The 21,276-nt window shown below is 38.5% G+C and overlaps 1 protein-coding gene across 2 annotated transcripts in view; it reads right to left on the bottom strand.

The window, feature by feature from the left end:
* Positions 1 to 21,276, bottom strand: part of LOC133526093 (espin) — a 223,389-nt gene that overhangs the window by 156,245 nt on the left and 45,868 nt on the right. Inside the window, exon 1 of one of the 2 annotated variants that reach the window (XM_061862548.1) lies at positions 15,573 to 15,733. The exons of the other annotated variant lie outside the window; for it this stretch is intronic. The gene's annotated coding sequence lies outside the window, so the exon portion shown is untranslated. Of the gene's footprint in view, positions 1 to 15,572; positions 15,734 to 21,276 lie in introns of those variants that run through there. 2 annotated transcript variants of the gene reach the window in all.

Genomic DNA, 21,276 nt, shown 5'->3' with positions numbered 1-21,276 from the left:
TTCTTGTTTGGTATTCTTTTAAAGATAAGTTCCAACAGTCCAGGAGTTAGGTTGAATCGTGAATCTTTAATATGTAACACGTCATCAATGATTTTAACCCGACTATTACCAATATGCATTTTATTATCCTTGAGATAAACACCAAATGGTATTTTTGATGTTTTTAAAAGATGTTTCATATATTTATTTTGTAGATCATCAATACTACTATTACCACTACCACCACCACCTTCATCAAATTCAAGAGCCGACTTCATATCTTCAGCATCGCTAAACTCTTCATCTCCCTCTGTTTTTCTTTCATCATCATCATCATTATCAGCATCATCATTAGAATCATCTTCATCATCATCATCATCAGCAGCATCATCAAACTGTTGTGTTTTTGTAAAAAGATTATTACTCCACTTAATCAGTTTACTATTGGGTTCTTCGGTTTTAATCAGATATTTCCTTTTACGTGAATGTTTTGACAATGGTGTGGAGGTCTTTATCAAAGGGAGCTGGGGGTTATTCATTACTGCTGGTTTAGCATTGTCATCATTATTATTATTACCTTTAGATTCTAAAGCTTTAGTCATTAAAACATTGAGCGGTTTTGTAATTGGTTCAAAGGTTTGAGCTAGCGAAGTGTCAAGCAAAGTTTTATCTGCTCGCAACGCTTTTACTTTTCTCTTTACACTCTCAATGGAATCTACGAGTTTCCGTTTCAACTTTTTATTACCAAACATATTTTATTTTATAGTGTATGTGCTGATGCTGCTTTTGCTGCTGCTGCTGCTTTTGGTACGGCCGATGCTAATATGTTGATAGGATATAAATTAAACGACGTTGTTCTTCAGTAGCTGACAACATAAAACTGATAATAAACCGGAGATGACACTAAATTTTATACAATAATGAAAACGTCAAATCCTTTACGATATCGACCCTTATTAATGTCTCTCTCCTTGTCGATTGTTAAAAAAGTATACTTTTTCTGCCAACACTCGCGACAAATTTCCTTAAACTTTTCCCAACCCATATCGGTGTTCACGTGATCGTCATAGGCATGTTTTAAATTCAACTCGTCCTGTTTGAATAGCAATATAAGATTGGCATTATCACGTACCAACTGTTTAGGTATCCTACTATATGTCTGGCATAAGTAGAAACAATCTAACCAACGATGACGTCCCATTGCAAAGTACTGACGAATGGCATCTTGATCTTCCAAAGCCACATCGTCAAATACAATGACGCTGTCCTCCGCAGCTTCCTCCGGTGGGACGACTTGACTCTTATCATTGTACGTGTGAAACGGTATGTCACCCGCTTGCTCTAAAACGTCACTCAGAAACTTGTATTTAGGTTGATTCAATGATTTCGAATAAAGATAAACATTATGAAACTTTACACCGTTCGGATGTAAGAGCAGAGACAACAGAACATTTGTCTTGCCACAGTTGGAAGGTCCACAGATGAGACATCTAATGTTATTCGCCAGCAACGAGCCATGTTTAAGGGAGCGATGAGTCATTGCTGGTTTCACATTATCACCTAGCACAACACTCCAATTTTTAATAGCGAGTGACGTTTTTGTTTTTTAAGCTTCATTTCACTGTGATGTATCAAATCGTTAGGACATGTATTTTATACTCTCACATACACACATACATGATCAAATTTCAAAGGTTTAAATATTATATAGATATATAGGCATACTTTATACTCACGTACACAGTCAAGTATAGATACTTGAGATGATAACACACATTGGCGGGGTTAGTGTTAAGCATAATCCCAAACGACCTAGACGACTGCGATCTCATAGTAGCGGTGGGGGTATTATAAATAATTTAATTAATAATCTACCATTCGAAGCGCACATACCCGGTTACAATTATTGCGGTCCCGGTACTAGATTGAAGGAGAGATTGACTCTCAACGATCCCGGTGTGAATCCGCTTGACGAAGCTTGTAAATTACACGATATTGCCTACTCACGTGATAAAACATTGGAGGGACGTCATCAAGCAGATTTGCGATTGGCCCAAGCTGCTGAAAATCGTTGGCGTGGTAACAATTCAATTGGTGAACGTATTGCCGCGTTAGCGGTAGATAAGATTATGAAATATAAAGTTAAACACGGTATGGGTATGATTCCCATATCTAAAGTCATTAAAGCAAGTCGTGATGCTGTAAAAAAACACATTGCGAAAAAGAAGGATACAACTACTAATACACTACTAAAAGTGGGTGTAAAAGCTGCGAAACATTTTGTTAAAGGGAAAATTGTTAAGGGACAACAGAAACAGCGAGTCATTCCAATACCTAAGAGAGGCGGTTTCCTACCAGCTTTGATACCGCTACTGGGTGCTTTAGCAGCCACGGGAACTTTGGCCGGCGGTGTTACCACTGCTGCTAAAAATATTTATGAAATGGTCAGGAATAGAAATAATAATAATAACAATGAAAGCAAGATTGTCGGTAGAGGTTTATATTTAGCACCTTATAAACGTGGAATGGGACTCTACATTACACCGGCTAATGAAGCAGCAGCAGCAGCAGCAGCAACAGTATCGGCAACTGCAAAAGTGGCGAAAAAAAAAAAAAACAAGAAATTAGATTTACCTCCGATTGGTCAAGCTCTCACCGATGTGGACATTGTGAGATTTGCACGTAGAGAGAAAATCCCCTACTTTAGGGGTGTTTTCATGCGAGATAATCTCCCAAAGAAACCTCACTATTATGAAACTGGTATTATCAATTTAGACTCTCAGCAGGGTGAAGGTACACATTGGTGTGCCTATGCGAAAAAGGGTGATTATTGTCTATATTTTGATAGCTTTGGTGATTTGAGACCACCTCGAGAGTTTATTGATTATATAAATGATTCCGCTAGTACCAAACAACAGCGCAACATGCGAGTAGAGTATAATTACAATCGATTACAGAAATTTAATACTGTAAATTGTGGACACTTATGTTTGGCCTTCCTGTGTACCAATGCTAAGCGTTTGTTTTAAATAAATATCATGAGCATTACATGTGTAGTTTCATTCTAACATTAATCGTCTACCCGTCAGTATCATGTCTATGACATCATTCACAATAAGTCTGAGCGGTAACGAGCCTGTGTTGAATGTAGACTTTCAACCGGCTCTAGAATTGGACAATGATGGTTTTTACGAGTGTGCTCTCGTGTACTTTAAGACTTTCAACACTATTCCTAATGTTGATAAGAGCAATAATATGTTTCACTTTGGGGATGATGTAATCGCAATTCCTGAAGGTTCATACGAGCTCTCCAGTATAATACACCTCTTGAACGAGGAAATGACAAAGAGGGCTAAAGGTGATGGTGAAAAATTGGTGGATATCTTTGTAAATAACAATACCTCCAAGTGTATGATATTCTCGCCAAAGTATGATATTCGCTTTGACAAACCAAACAGCATAGGGTCATTGTTTGGTTATTCAGCGAAAAAGCTTAAAGCAAAAACATCACATTGGTCGGATAAAACAATTAATATAATCATTACAAACACTATAAGAATAGAGTGCAATATTGTGGAGGGCTCATTCGTAAACAACAAGCCGTCACATGTTTTACACGAGTTTTCACCTGACGTCCCGCCCGGCTACCAAATTATTGAACAACCTACCAATATTATATATCTACCCGTCAAGAAGAGTAACAATCGCATACAAAACATTGAATTGCGCATTGTAAACGAGCACGGTAATACGGTAAATTTCCGAGGTGAAAGCATTGCACTTCGTTTGCATATTCGTAAAAAGTAAAAAAAAAAAATGATTATACATAACAATAAAAGCCTTGGTAACAACACCTTCACAACTAGTCGAGATCTTGCTCTCATCGAGAGAACTACTACAACTCGTCGTATTAACGAGAGACAGCGGCAGTCACTACAAAAACAACAACAACCAAGGAAATTGACTAGAGAAAACAGTACATTTTTACAGAGTATCGGTTTCAAAGTATGTCCTCGTCATCTATCTTAAACATTGATGAGAAGGTGTTATTCGATGACAGTATAGAAAGTATAGAATTTCACCCATACACTCCGTATAATGACTCTTTCAAAAACAACGATAACATCCACATATGTATCAACCGTCAAGATCTAAGGGTCTCCCCAAACTAGTCGACGCCGTTTCGGCAAATCGCGTACGGAAAAAGCTTTATGTCAACGCAATAAGAACGAATAAGTCGTAAATCGGCTCGGCCCACGCGAAACGACGTCTTTCGACGGGAAAACGGCGTTTTGCCGTAAAGCTGTTCGCATTCGTACGACGCTGTTTGCAGCCTACCGCACACGTTCGCATTCATAAATCTCCTTATACCGCCGTACGGTGCCGGAAAGAGTTGAACGGCTCCGATCACGGCCGAGTACCTACGATAAGGACCGGTCAGAGCTGGCGGAAGCCGTTCAGCGTCTTCGACGGCCGAACTTAGCTGACGACGGCTGAACAGAGCCGATGACGGTAAAAATGCTGGTAAGCCTTTTTTTCCATGCCCGTCTACGTAAAATATCCATCATCACAGGTTATTATATAATATGTAACAATTACCAAGGAAAATAATCTTACAGGTCTGTTCAATTTCAAACTCAGGTTGTTACTAACAACCAGTCTCCAAAAATGAGATTTACGATTGCCGATCACCCGCTGTCCTACATCTGTTCGTCGGACTCAACGGCTGTACGTGTGCTGTCTGACGTCTCGACGGCAGGACGGAGCACGGGAGAGCCGACCGTCGCTTTTCAACTGTTGCGATAGCAAGTCGCAGGCGATCGGGCGTCTCTACGGCCGCAAGGAGGATGAGACTGCTAAACGCAGGTGTCCAACCGCGGAGACGGTCGATCGGCTAAATGCGAATAGTGTGGTGTAAAACACTCGGCGAAAGCCGACTCCGCGTCGACTGGTTTGGGGAGACCCTAATTCTACTACCGAGTCAGAGTCAAATATTAGTGGAAGGCACTGTGGAGAAAGGCTGTCTACTGGTCAACAATGGTGCTGCTTTTTTATTTCAAGACATTCGTTATGAATTGAACGGTGTGGAGATTGATCGAGCGAGAAACTGCGGCATCACGTCCACCATTAAGGGACTAGTCTCATACACCAAGGAAATGGACCATAGTCTTCAGACAGCGGGGTGGGAAGTTGGTGCTAAAAAGATACATGACAAGTTTATATTAACCATACCACTATCTCATTTCTTGGGTTTCGCCGAGGACTACAAGAAGGTAATAATGAATGGGAAACACGAGTTGATATTAAATCGCGCCAGTATAGATGTAAACTGTTTAGATTTAGCACCCGTTGATCCGAATACGGTACCGAAACCGCGGACTCCAAATGGTGAGATTGAAATCACTCGTGTCACATGGAGGATGCCAGTCATAAAAGTATCTGATAAGGAGAAACTGCGCTTAATGTCGTATGTTGACGGCAGCATACCAGTTCAGATAGCGTTCCGCACGTGGGAACTGTATGAATATCCCATACTACCTTCCTCAGAACGTCATATTTGGTGCATCAAGACTAGTACTCAGCTGGAGAAACCTCGCTATCTCATTGTTGGTTTCCAAACGGCACGCAGGAACGACAAGACCAAAGATATGAGTATATTCGACCATTGTAATCTTACCAATTGCAGGGTGTATTTGAATGCACAGTATTATCCATACGATCCTTTTTCGGCTGAATTTAAAACAAACAACTATGCGCTCTTATATGACGCATTTACCAATTTCCAACGATCGTACTACAGCCGTGATCATACCAGCCCTCAAGTAAATTATGCTCATTACAAGACACACTCTCCATTAATAGTCATTGACACGTCCAGACAGTGTGACAGCTTCAACTCGGGAGCTAGTGCTATTGATATTAAATTGGAAATGGAGTTTAAAGAGAATGTACCTGCCAACACCACGGCATACTGTCTCATTATCAATGATTCACTGTTTGAGTACAACGCTCTCACCAGTGCCACACGTAAAATCATTCAGTAGAGCATTGACCACCCTCAATTGTAAACGTGTCTTGGAACTTTGAAAATACGTTTAAAAAATGAATTATTCAAACATTTTTTTACCTTCTTACACACCGTCGATTGATTGTTCCGGTGCTGGTGATGGTTGCTGTGAGCTGAGCAAGAGTGTCTACAATCTCAAACGCTGTCCTGCTGGTGCAAGTGCTCCGATTGCAAATATCCATGTATACTTGAAGTTGCAGTTTATTCAAGCTAAAATCAGATTACATACCTGTGTCAGTTTTAATGGCCATTATGAACTCACCTGTGAAGAATGGAATGCAATGTTTGCGGAAAAAGTTGACGTCATTGGAAACTTCTTTCATAGCCCAATGTGTGTTTCACCAGAGCTGATTCAGTGCGATCGTCTTCGGATGTGTATCTCTCCTGTACCGTTACTTTTACTCAGCTGTGACAATGAACCGGTGACGAACACACACCCCTTGGTGATAAACCACATGGAATGGAGTCATATCGAATGTGTTATGGAGTGTATTAACGCACGTATCGGATACTTGAACAAAATAAAGTCTACCTACGAAAACCGACTCAACTTCTTCAAGAAACATTTCAAGATATATCACCCCGCTAATGTTCAACATGCACGCAATATTATAGGTAGTTTGTGCAATGTAAACGATATTGTCGACTCTGAAATCAAGTGTTATGCCACCGATATTTTGTGTAATACCTATATTTTCAATTGAAACGGTTAAAGTTTCATGAAAATAAAAATAAAAAACAATAACTAACCTATTTATTATTTATTTTAACATAGAACCCTTATCTTTCTTCCTCCCCTACACCAATGCAATTGTAGGCTGTACAGTAATAACGCGCAGTAATAATTGAATATTACGTCTTTTTTTTCTACTCACAAAGTGGGTTCACCAGAGTATACTTGAAGATATGTAATCATTCACTTGTGTTTGGTCGACGGGAAATCCCCGTTTTCTCTAACCATTCTCAGTCAAGCCCGATGATGCAATAATGACTCACTGTGTCGACACGTGCAAATCATGTGTGGGCGTCGCATGGCGCGTCGCCGGCCAGGCTCCCCTTCCCCGCTTCGCCGCGCACCGCAGACGTCAGCGCACGAGTCGAGGTCGACCTCGACACGTGCAAATCATGCGTGGGCGCGGCGCCGGCTAGGCTCCCCTTCCCCGCTTCGCCGCGCACCGCAGACGCCAGCGCATGGCATGATGCAACTCACTTAGTTGCCCGCAGCCCGCCTCACGGCACGACCGTACCGTTGTCTGAGCGAGTGAATTGAAGCATCACCATGGCGTTGTTACATCATTGCAACTTTTGTAACGAAGATGTATTATCAAACTGTTTGATATCTCATTCGGAAAGTGACCGCCACATCCTGCTTTGTGCACAAGAAAAGTCTGCCGACGGTGCTGTTTACATTGTTGACAGTGCCTTCAAGTGCAGAATAATTACATACCGGATTAATGGGAGTGCAGACATTTTGGATCCTAAAATGTATTTGTTGAATATTGGAGAAACGCTTGAAAAGCTGATTACCATTGAACTAAAAACACATAAACATGTAAAAATAAATGTTGAACTCTTTGGTACTTTTGTGAAAACCAATGCCGAAGGTGAAGTGATACGTGATCTAAAGTCATTCAACACAAAAAACGTGGTTCTGCATAAAGACTGTATGGATTTTCCATCGTATTTTGAACAAATATCCTTGTGTATTTCCAAAAAATGTGAAGATTTCGACGAAAGGGACAGCGGTTGGGGTCTCGAGAAGATTGAGTTTCTCAACGTCAACGTTAACAAATATCAACCACTCAAAGGATCTACATATATACCACTGCCACCCGAGGTGCAATCGAAGAATGCATGTGTTAACGTGAAAAATCGTGATAACAAGTGTTTTTATTGGGCCATCATTAGTGCTCTCTATCCAGTTGATAAAAACAGTGATCGTCCCTCATCGTACCCACATTATACAGACATTTTTAACGTGACAGGTATAAAAGATCCGGTTTGTCTCTCGGACATTAAAAAGTTTGAAAAATTAAATAAAATCAGTGTTAATGTATATGGTATTGATACAGATAAGAAAAGGGATGACAGGGGTCTGACTATTGTACCTCTACGTATTTCGAAAATGTCTTGCGAAAATCATGTAAATTTGTTATATTTTGAGAGAGGTGATGTTTCACATTATTGTTGGATTAAAAATTTGTCTCGTTTAGTGAGTTCGCAAATTAGTAAGCATGGAAAAACAACATGGATATGTGATGGGTGTTTACACCCCTTTGCAAATAAAAATAAACTAGATCGACACCGAGCAATTGGTTGTGGGGAGACACTTGTAGAGCTACCTAAGCCTAATAATAAATACTTACGTTTCAAAAATTATAAAAATAAAATGAAAGTGCCATTTGTAATTTATGGTGACTTTGAATCGATTTTAGTTCCATTAGCTAATGAAAAGTCTAATACTACAAGTGCTACTTGTAACACCCATAAACATGTGCCATGTAGTTTTTCCTATTATATTCATTGTGAATATGACAATAATTTATCCAAATTTGTTATCTATCGCGGTGAAGATTGTGTGGAGAAATTTATACAGAGCATTCGTGAAGACGCTGATAGAATCATAAAAATCTTGCAAAAAGTCGTACCACCAAAAAAAAATTACAGCGACAGCACCGGTGCTAACACATCCTCCAATAAATGTCATATTTGCAAGAAAAAAATTGGAGATGATGAAGCTTATGTAATTGATCATTGTCATTTAACGGGTAATATTAGAGGCAAAGCACACAATTCATGTAATTTGAATTACCAATTACCAAAGTTTATACCAGTCGTCTTTCACAATTTGAGCGGTTACGATTGTCATCTATTCATTAAGGAATTAGCCAAGATTAAGGGAAAGTTAACCTGCATTCCCATTAACAAGGAAAAATATATTTCATTCGATTTAAGGATTGACGAATACAGTCTAAGGTTTGTCGACTCGTATAAATTCATGTCAAGTAGCTTGGATAAACTAGTTTCAAACCTTTCACAGGACCAATTCAAAATACTACCAAATTTCTTACCACCATCCGATAATTGTTACGAACGTGAGAAATATATGAAGTTACATACGCGTAAGGGAGTTTTCCCTTACGAGTATGTAAGTGACTGGAGGCGGCTTGAGGAAACTGCGCTACCCCCTCAGGCCGCCTTCTATAGCAGCCTCACGGACTTAAATATTTCCGATGAGGATTACCAACATGCAAAAGATGTTTGGGATGCGTTCAATATTACAACTCTGGGTGAATACTGTGACTTATATTTAAAGACAGATGTTCTATTATTGGCTGAAGTGTTTGAAAACTTTAGACAAGTGTGTATAGGTGCGTATGAATTAGATCCGTGTCAATATGTCACTGCACCCGGTTTGAGTTGGGACGCCATGTTGAAACATACCGAAGTATGCCTAGAATTGTTTACGGACTATGAAATGATTCAATTTATAAAGAAAGGTATAAGAGGTGGTGTCTGTCAAGCGTCAAACCGCTATGCTAAGGCCAATAATATATTCATGCATGATTATGACGTGAATCAGGACAGCAGTTTTATCATCTATTTGGATATAAATAATCTTTACGGTGATGCCATGCGACGCCCGCTTCCAATCGATAACTTTAGGTGGATGAGTGAACACGAGGTTAAACTGTTTGATATATCAACACAACGGATAGACTCTGATGTTGGATATATATTGGAAGTAGATTTGGAGTATCCACATAGCTTACATGACTTGCATAATGATTACCCTTTCTGTGCTGAAACCAAACTACCAATTGAGGGTAAAATTAAAAAGTTATTGCTAACGTTCGATAACAAAACCAATTATGTTGTGCACTATGCTAACCTCAAACTATATATTGAAAAAGGGTTAATTTGTAAGAAAATTCATAGAATTCTCACTTTCAATCAATCATCTTGGCTAAAATCATATATTGACTTAAATTCGCAAATGAGAGTCCAAGCTAAAAACAGTTTTGAAAAAGATTTCTTTAAACTCATGAATAACTCCATATTCGGGAAAACTATTGAAAATGTCGAGAAAAGGGTTGATGTCAAGTTGTGTAAACAGTGGGATACTTTGCACAGCGAACATAAGCAACGAACAAAACCTACATATGGTCTCGATCGTTACATTTCCAGACCAAATTTCCACAGTGCCTCTATTTTCTCTGAAGAACTGGTAGCTGTGCAAATGAACAAAACCATAATTGTATACGACAAACCTATTTATGTAGGTTTTAGTGTATTAGATTTGAGTAAACAAATCATGTACAACTTCCACTATGATTACATGTTAAATAAATACGGTGATAATGTAAGCCTTTTATACACGGACACCGACTCTTTTGTTTATCATATCAAAACAGATAACTTTTACGAAGACATTAAACCTGACTTGCAAAGCAGATTTGACACTTCAGATTTGCCTCAAAACAACGTATATAATTTACCACAAGTCAATAAAAAGGTTGTGGGCATGATGAAGGACGAAAACAATGGAAGAATAATACGAGAATTTGTTGGGTTAAGGGCAAAAATGTATGCGTATATATTAGACTCGGATGACAATAACGAAATTAAATGTATAAAAAAAAACAAAGGTGTTAACGCCGCTGCTGTACGTAGGTTAAATTTTAATAAATACTATACCTGTTTAGACTTGAGTAAAACTCTCTATGATAACATGTATAATTTGATTAGTGATAAGCACAATATGTACACTCAAATTAGAAGAAAGAAAATTCTCTGTGGTAAAGATGAAAAGAGATTCATTTTGAACAATGGTAATAAAACCCTTGCATGGGGACATTGTAAAATAGCTAAATTATTGGTAAATAAATAATTACTCATTCACTTTTAAACTTTTTTTTTATTTCAGTATACCTATCTATCTACACACCTGCGCATACATGATCATTTCTCCACATTATTGTTCAACGAGCTATAGGAAATTTCCCATTCCCAATTCAAAAAGCAGTGTATAGGTTTTTAAAGTGTTGGCAATGCGCGTGTAACAATTCTAAAGTTGCAGGCATCCATAGGCTACGGTGACAGTTTATCATCAGGCGGACAGTATTTGCCACCGACGTGGTATAAATAAGTTCACCAGTACCAGGAATCGGAATTAGGTCAGCTAAAAAATACCTATTACATAATATAGAGTGGTTACAACCGGATATAAAAATGTATTTTTCTTGAATACCTGGATATTCGATATTTATTTATTATTCACATACAGATATACTCGACTTTGCTAGTTAACGACATACTTAGGTTTAGAAACTCCCTTTTCTAAAAAGTGTGATGTAAATGTTACCAGATGTAACTAGAAATAGTTACAACTTTTAGATTAACATGAAACATCCCGTAATGTAAGTAAAAACATGTATGTTTAACATTACGACTAGTACCTGGATAAATATCGAATACCCAGGTATTCAAGAAAATATATATTTTTCTATCCAGTTTTAACCACTCTATATTATGTGCTCTTGCAAATATGCCCGTATGCATATTTTAAAACAAACTTATTGGGCAGTTGGAAAAGTACAAAGTCCATATATTTGTTGACCACAAGCTCCAAAACCAACCGCACCTGGAGCAAGCCGATGCCATCGACCTCGACCTTGATGCGTACACGTGCTCTGTGGCGTCAGATACATACAAAGTAGCGCCAATATATAAATATATAAATATATATATGCATATTTTAAATCTAACTTATTCTCTCTCTTATCTCGATCGACCTCGACGCCCACGTAGGAATTTGCAGGTGGCCGTCGGCGCCACGGTGGCGGCTGATGCAACACGTCGGGAGATAAATACCTAAATTGAGCCAAAAACGAGAAATTAGGACCAGTTTCACCGTGACGGGGTGGCCTAGGGGTTCATGACGTTAACTGGCTAAAGACGCCCCGGTTAGCTAAAGACGCTGGTTCGAATCCGACCTTCGCCACTGGAGGCCACCTCGTCACTTTTTGTTTGTCGTACACGTACAAAGTGGTGCCATCTATTTTAGCGAAGTTTTCCCTCGGGAGATAAATACCTTAAACATAGAAAGTAGCGCCAACTGGCGAGGATATATGCACAACTACCAAGGGGCGCAGGGCCAGGGGCAGCGGCGGGGAGGGGACGGGGGAGGGCGGGGAGGCGGCGGGAAGGGGGCTAGTGGTGCCATCTAACGGATCTTTGCCGAACTTTTTAAATTCATCGATAACTAACTTACTTACACGTACAAAGTAACGCCATCTGACGGGGATCAATGAACAACTACCAAGTAGCGCCATCTAACGGATCTTTGCCGAACTACCAAGTGGCGCCATCTAACGGATCTTTGCCGAACTACCAAGTGGCGCCCTCTGGCGGATCTTTGCCGAACTACCAAGGGCGCAGGGCCAGGGGCAGCGGCGGGGAGGGGGGCGGGGGGGGGGAGGGCGGGGAGGCGGCGGCGGGGAAGGTGGGGGGAGGGGGGGAGGGGGTGAGGGGGGAGGGGGGAGTGGGGGTGGGGGGAGAGGGGGTGAGGGGGGAGGGGGGAGATAAATACCTAAACTGAGCCAGAATCGGCATATCCTCCCTACTCGTAAGTTACGTTTAATACTTTAATGAATATCCCTAATATATGGTAACATTGGTAACACGAAAAACTCGCTTTCAACACCGCAAACACTTGACCATTTTCTTTGCCAGTTAAGTGGCAGTTGCACCGGGCTAAGTGAGTAAGTAAACAAGTATAGAAACCACGTGAAACTGAGTCTAAGTAGCTTGCACATTCGCTGTCTCTTCTGATGGGTATTATGGACATTGGACACATAAGTAAATAAATAATAACAAAATATTATAGATCATTTTACATAGATCGACCTAGTCCCAAAAATAATCTCAATAAAGCTTGTCGATATAGTTATAGATAAATAAAATACTTATATACCTATTTATTATTATTATTTTATTTATATTAATTATTAACCTAACTATTACAAGTAATTATACCTAAGGCTCTACTAGTCATATAAAAACATAGAATAGTATTGAAACCACCTTTTTTTAAAACAAATTGAAAAATATATAGTATGAAAAGTAGTAGTTGGCCAGTGGGGTCCGAATGCATCTACACTATTCAAGGATTTAGTTAAAAAATAGCAGACGCCACCGGTGATCGTAGAGCTGGCAGCTTCCTCGCACAGAGAATAAGTATTGCTATACAACAAGGAAAGGCTGCCAGCATCTACGGCACCATGCCGCAGGGGGATAGTTTTTAATTATTTATTTTAAAATTCGTTTTATTTATTTTTAGATTTAGATTTTAAGTTTTATAGTTTATATGTGTAACGATTTATTGTATATTTTATTTAGCACATTATCAGTATGAAAAGTTGATTTTTTCCATAATTAATTTTATACTATTTGAAGGCATTTTTTCAGTCGTGAAATATTATATATACCAATTAATTCCTTATCTACTTTTATATAAATCTTAGTGCTATTACTAAGATATATATAACGAATTTCTCATATTATAATTTCAGCCTAGATCTGCTTTGTGCGAACATGCGCTTGCGCGGAAGCTACTGTCGTGCTCTACTAACTAACTACTGACCGAGAAACAAAGCTGGGGAACCTGCCAAACTACGAGTACGTATAAGTCATGTTTACATATACATTATATTTTCAAATAAAATAATCCGAGCTGGGTGCCTCGTAATAAAAACAGGTCTAGTCTACGACAACGAAACGTTTGCTGTCTCTCTATCACTCTTACATATTAGTGCGATAGAGAGACAGATAGCGTTTTGTTGTTACACCTTGTTTTTATTACGATTATCTTCGACGCAGTTAAATGCTCCGTTGTGAACCTCATTGGAAAGGAATAAGGTCTAGTCTGCATATAGCAAGTTAAGTAAACTGTTTTAGCACTGTCAAATTTTAAATTCGAGGTGACAGTAGATACAGGGTGGTCAATCCAAAACGGTCAGTATGGAGAAGTCTGAAACTATGAGAGATAGCCACATCTGTTCTTAGGAAACATGGCTTCGATTTTAAATTTAATAATAATGACATTCAAACTTTTTTTTATATTTACTTATACTTAAAGCAAGGAATATTACTTTGCTAATCCGCGAGAAAATAACGTGTTAGTCAATCAGTGCTAACCCGTTATACTTATTTGCTTATTTTTACATGCAATTAATGTTTCAGTTGCCGGGTGCCAGACCGTCAACATCTCCAGCATCTCCTGAGGATGCCTCGTTGAGAGGCGAAACACGTGTCGAGTTTTGTACTTTTGGTGGTGGGTTGTTATATTTATTTGCGTATTTATTTTTACGGTGGGAGGGTGGGAACATTAATTGCATGTAAAAATACGCAAGTAAGTATAACGGGTATATTATTTCTTGCTTTAATTAGCATGGATTTCCGCAAAGTAACGCCTGATTCTATTTATTATTTACTTATACTTTCAGAATCAATTATGCAAATACTATTTACACGCGATTACAAAAAGATTGACCACGTTCGATTCCCGGTTATGTATGAGATAAAAAAAAGATTGAATGTCATTATTATTACATTTAAAATCGAAGCATTTCCTAAGAACAGATGTGTCCCTCATAGTTCCTGACTTCTCCATACTGACCGTTTTGGATTGATCACTCTGTATACTGTCACTTTGAATTTAATTGCTTACTTATTCGTCTATGACAGTGCTAAAAGATCTTCAATTTAACATTTGACGTATCAAAAGTATGTCAAAAACGTATTGTTTGAGTGCGTTCGCTTTGGACCACATCGTCAGGTGACAAGCAAAACTCACTAATTACCACCACAAGTTCATAGCCATAATGAACCATATTACTAACAAAATAAGGTTGATTTTTGTTTAATTATTTTTTAGTAATTAGTGAGGTTTGCTTGTCACTTGACGACATGCATGTGTGATAGTGCAGTGCACTGACATTCATACTGAGTTTGATATTAAAAAATTACAAAAAATCAAAATAAAAACTTCAGCGTAGAAAGTTGTTTCGACGAGACTCCACGAGACAGGTCTAGCCTAGTGTGCAGTAATAGACTAAAGAAATGCTGTATACTTTTTGGCAAATGAACTCAATCGGTGAGATATTTCTGAGCATGTCTTTCTGGCATATATTAGTCTGCAACTTCAGATATTTGAGACATCGACCACAAATCTATTGTTTTTTTTTTTAACCGAAACATCTGCAATAGAAGCTTTTTACGTTTACTAAAAAAAGTTGTACTTAACCAAATAATACTTGTTGTTGCCGGTGTAAACAATCATTATTATCCATTGATAACAACAAAAGAAATTAGATAAATGCCATTTTAATTCAATATTATACGTACACGTTTTATGTAAATATAACCTGAACATTAACAATGCAAAGCTAACAATTAACACCTGATTCAATTCAATTAAGGACATGTCACACCTAATTTAAAAAAACTATTAATAAAAACTTACCCGGCGTTCCGATCGTATTTCGAATAACAATCCTCAAAACACAACACTAAAATACTGGCACATCACAATTTCTCTTAACAGAGAAAACGTACGTTTAAAAAAGTTTTTCGAATTTCGAACGCGACCCAGAAACGAGAGACGCGCGCATCGCCGGTCGACGCGAGAGTGCGTGTGATGCGCGTATCACACGTATGGCGGTTACGTACCGTACCAGTATTACGGTAATATTTGGTTTTGGTAATACGGATTAGGTTTCGGTATCGGAGGAAGTTTAGGCATTGCTTTTGATGATAAATTGGTTTTTTGTTATGTTATGCAACGGTATCCGTTATGTATACTAGGTTTCAGAACGGGATATTTATATTTACGACTCTATATAGCATCCTGTTAGATTTCGTATAGTATTAGCATTAGCACTATCTACATGAATGTATTACTTATTTTAACCCATCACAAAGTAATAATTAAATACAGCTGAAAGGAACCCCTAATCCGTGCCGTAATTTCACGTATATATATTTTAAAAAACGGCCAAGAGCATGTCGGGCCATGCTTAGAGTAGGGTTCCGTAGTTACCCGTCCGTAAAAATAGAACTTTACGCAAAAACTCAAAAACAGCTGAACCGATCAGGTTCGCTATAGTTTTCCTTAAGTCTTTAAATACTAACCATATGAGTAACACTGATTTAAACTTACACGATTTTAACACATTATTAACTAATACAAACGGGACTTAATCGCGTATTAAATTTTAAATATTTCATATATTCATCATATAATGTTTCATATACAGTGCCGGATTAACCCTTAAGCAAAATAAGCACTTGCTTAGGGCACCACGTCTAGGGGGGGCACCAAAATCGGAGGAAAAAAAAACGTGCAGGCTGCATCAGCATCGTAGTGTAGTGGAGTATGTATACAAAACTTTATGATACGTGTGCAAGTACCCATCTAATAACGAAGGGTCGTAAAAGTAAGAGAGTGAGGACACATAAGCACGTCTCCAACGTAGGCCCTTGCTTTGACCTTACGCGGAGGCCCCCAAAGCTCATGGCCAAAAAATCTTACCATGCCCAGCCGATTTTTTCGACGTAGATTACCGATATTGTAGCGATCTCTGCTCTCTTGCGCGCCAGATTTGTCAGCTAGGCAGAGTTGCTGCAGAGCCGCGATCCTACGATCTAATTGTCAAAATAAAGGGCCCCGCGAATTCCAAAAACCCGCATCTTAATTCATGCTTTCGAGTTAAGCCAAAGGCAGAGTAGTAGGAGAACTGTGATATGTTGATTTTGAAGCCACTATTTTGCAGTTCGGCGTTAGGTCTTATGCGACGCTAGGCTAGTAGGCATTCTACTTTTTGCAAATGTCGATCTTCTGCCTTATTTTCACTTGCCCATGGGTCCAAATCCAAGCTTTCCTCTCTCGCAGCTGGGCCTTCTGCTTTGCTCACACTTCGCCACTGGTTGTATTGTATGATAAAGCTCCGGATGTCCAGCCATTCCCACCTCGCCATTGGTCAATTCCAAGCTTTGCTTTCTTCCAGCCCGACCTTTGGCGTCATTTGCACGCGCCAATCGAACGCTCCGTGTCAATCTCATGAAAAGCTAAACCTTAGACTTTGCCTTTAAAAACACTGATTTAAACTTTCACGACTTAGGCCAATCAAATTAGATAAACATAGCGTTTTGAGGAATGAATTCCCAGCAAGCTGGAAATCGTTTTAATACTTTCATTTGGTCCTAAATGCGTGTAATCCGAGTTTGCTCCATCCCAGGAGGTGTGCGTACATTTTGATTTCAAAAATGTGTTCAAGAACGACTTGTTGTTATTGCTCAGAGATCCTTAGGAGATATTTTTTTCCTTGGATTGCCAAACCACTCCATATAGAAGGAACCTACCATTAATTACAATGGCCCTACCATAGGTTTGGTGGATCAGACACTGATGACACTGCAGAAGGCGTTTTCAGATTATTAACATGATTTTACCAAAAATAAGGAAATTAAAAACGGCGGCCAATTTTTAACAATTCTGACTATGAATATACATTCAGGTAACTTTCGGATCATGATTAGAACTAAGTAACTTCCCGTCGGACGTACCGTTTTCGATCTACAAGCAAAAAACTAAATCTACTTCCTTGCGTTGTCCCGGCATTTTGCCACGGCTCAGGGGAGCCTGGGGTCCGCTTGACAACTAATCCCAAGATTTGGCGTAGGCACTAGTTTTTAGTAAGCAAAAAACTAAAAAAGAGGAAAAAATTATGCACACCTCTTGGGATGGAGCAAACTCGGATTACACGCATTTATAGGAACAAATTAAGGTATTCAAACAAATTCCAGCTTGATGGGAATTAATTCTTCGAAAAAATCTAATTTGATACATTATTTGTGACACAGTATTATTTAAGAAAACGGGAATTAATCGCGTTCAGTTAAGTTCTAAAATTACCTTCAACATCAAGATGATGATGTTGACTTTACTCAGTCTTCTCCGAGACTATAGGGACAACGACATCCTTGAAAAGTCGGGTCAGAGGTAATTTGAAATCTTACGCGATTAAGTCCCGTTTTCTTAATCAATAATTTGCTATTTAAGACTCTTGTGGCCATCTTGTCAGAGCTTAGCCTCACATGAATAAGCTTAGCAGGAAAGCTCTAAAGGTTGCAAAACCCTGTGCGGAGCATGGCCTACGTCCTACACGTCTTCGCTTACAATTAGACATTGGTTGGCTTGGCTCTACCTCCGGCCTTTTGCGAAGCACGGTCTTTGGATTTGCTTACACTTGACCATTTTTTTATTCCAAAGTCTGCTCTAATTATAATCAAAATACACTGTTCAAAGCTTTCGGGTTACTCTTAGGCAGGTGTATAAGTCATGTTCCGAGTAGGTACCTTGTGAACCAAAGCAGGTTTTAATCGCATAGTAAAGCACACAGTGATAGATATAGGTACTCGTAATTTCGGTCATTTCGTTTAGGCCAGCTATTCAGTCCATTCAGTCATTTCAGCAGTATTCAGTCATTTATTGCCTTCATAGGTACATATTAAGGTGATACATAAGAATATCGCGACTGCAGGAGCATTAACTACTATTGCAACAGTACTGCTGCTGCAGCATTGTCAATTTCCGTGATAAAATGATGTGACGGATTAAAAATTCTATTCTCAGCAGTAATGCGGCAATAAACGTCAGTTAATTCATCAAGAAAATTCCATGTAATCTTGATGAGGGGGCACCACGGTCTAGAAATGCTTAGGGCATCAAAATATCTTAATCCGGCACTGTTCATATATTTTGGACCCATGGTTCAAAACTTAGAGGAGGGGAGAAACGATTTTTGTTCTTTCAGAGTCATTATATCCGAAAAAAAATCGTTTATCAAATAAATGGTTAAATAATGGAGAAATTACAGCTCCTGTTGGCTCTTAATCAGCATATAACATTTCTACAATTTCACTACACTGAAAAAATAATAAGAAATAAAAAATCCTATAGATATTGCGTACATTCGGTCTGAAAATTTTCTTGAAACGAGCTCACGACCTACGACCTCCGAATTCCAAGTCACATGAACCACTCGTCATTATATCCGAAAAAAAATCGTTTATCAAATAAATGGTTCCTAAAGACCCATATATTCGTTTTGAAAAACTTATCCAACGACACCCTATACTATAAGGTTGAAGAGAAAAAAATTCATCCCCACTTTTTACGTTTGGGAACCACCCAAGAAAAAAACATTTTTCTAGTTTTTATTTTACGATTTGTCAGCGAAACTGATTTATATATTCGTGCCAAATTTCAGCTTGCTAGCACTAAGATCATGGATCATGGAGCAGAGCCGCGGACTGAAAGATGGACAGACAGGCAGACATGGCAAAACTATAAGGGTTCCCTCAAAACGGCCTATATATAGCCTCCTCCTTTTTTGAGGTCAGTTACAAATTGGTGTTAAGTAATTTCACATCGCAAATTGTTGCGTAGTGCTACGCTTTAAACAAAGCACAGCTTTAAGAGGATACAGGAGCTGAGATTATAGGATTAGTAGAAATATTTTAGGTGAATATATCCGTCCCGCTAATGGAAGCGGCTCTAAAACTAGTCCGATAAGGACAATGCCAGGCTAGGCAAAATATCCTGCGTAAAAATCTCAATAAACAAATGTTTCGTACTCGACTGTTTCCTCCTTCAAAACTTAACCAAATGTAACGAAATTTTGAGATCTAATTGGTAATGAAATTATCTGTATCGGACTGTTTTGCTTTTTAGGCTAATTGATGTCAGTTTTCAGTACCATGTTTGCGGCCTAATAAATTAGGCTGTTTTTGCAAATATTTGTTTTGGAGGCCAAGACCCTCTTTGGATCACTGCGCCACAATAGTTAGTTTGCAAATATTTAAATTGTACTAGCGCCTTAAGAAACAAAAATATCAAAAAATACATGGATATTAACATATATATTAAACAGTCCGACATAGATATTACTACTTATAATCTGTGTTGAAAAAAATCATTGCTCTAGCTAGCTTCAAAACCCCAGGAGGAAACAGTAAAGTACGTTTGCATGGAGAAATGACAGCTCCTGTTGGCTCTTAATCAGCATATAACATTTCTACAATTTCACTACACTGAAACAATAATAAGAAATAAAAATTCCTATAGATATTGCGTACATTCGGCCTGAAAATTTTCTTGGATCGAGCTCACGACCTACGACCTCCAAATTCCAAGTCACATGAACCACTCGTCACACCGTGTTTTTAGGGTTCCGTAGCCAAATGGCAAAAAACGGAACCCTTATAGATTCGTCATGTCCGTCTGTCTGTCCGATTATTTTTATTTGCGTTAATTTCAAGGGTGCATTCCTGAGCTTAAATTAAGTAACTTTCTCAAAGACACCGATATTCTAATTAATTCCATTTCGGAGATAATCAATATTTTATTTTTATCTTATAGAGCCCTTACGAGTGTGTACACTTACCTTAGGGCCCGTTCACATATTGATTAGTGTTTAGTACGGGTTAATACATTTGCTACTAAACGTAAGTACTATCTCGGACGAACGATGTTCGAAATGACATTGACATGTCACAGTTTTCAATTGTTTGATTGAGATAAATGTAATGCCCGTGCAGCAACAACGCTATATACAACATTTAATTACCTTTTAAAACAAAAAAAAATGTTTAAAAAAAATATGAAAAAAAATTTTTTTTTGGAAAATTTACTAAGATGTCATGTAGTTTCCTTAAACGTACTTATCAATACCCCGAAGTTAACGGAATTCAATAAAAACACGGTGTATATCTATAATGAAGTAATTATTGACCTACGAAAAAGTGACATGATATAATTATGAAAGTGTAATAACACAAGATCAATACAAGATCATGTCAAGAAGATGTCGCGTCATCGGTTTTCTATTTGCTCTAAAGCGACCCATTCATAGTCAGTCTGCATCTCAAGGGCATGATTAAGCCATTTTCGCAACCAGCACTTTGTACGAAGTTTCTTAAATATAAAATGTTTGTAAATACTCATCAGTCTCATCACACATAAATCCTCTTCTCCACCATCACACATCTTCCAGAATTCGAACCCAGGAGAAGTAGCGGACTAGTTAATGTATATATTATACTTATCTAATAAGTATACTGATCTAGTACGAGGTAGTAGTAGGTAGTAGTGATACGGAAGCCTT

This window comes from Cydia pomonella, chromosome 16, assembly GCF_033807575.1.
Source record: "Cydia pomonella isolate Wapato2018A chromosome 16, ilCydPomo1, whole genome shotgun sequence".
NCBI lineage: Eukaryota > Metazoa > Arthropoda > Insecta > Lepidoptera > Tortricidae > Cydia > Cydia pomonella.
Note: the sequence above shows the minus strand (reverse complement) of the source record. Positions and strands in the feature narration are given on the sequence as shown.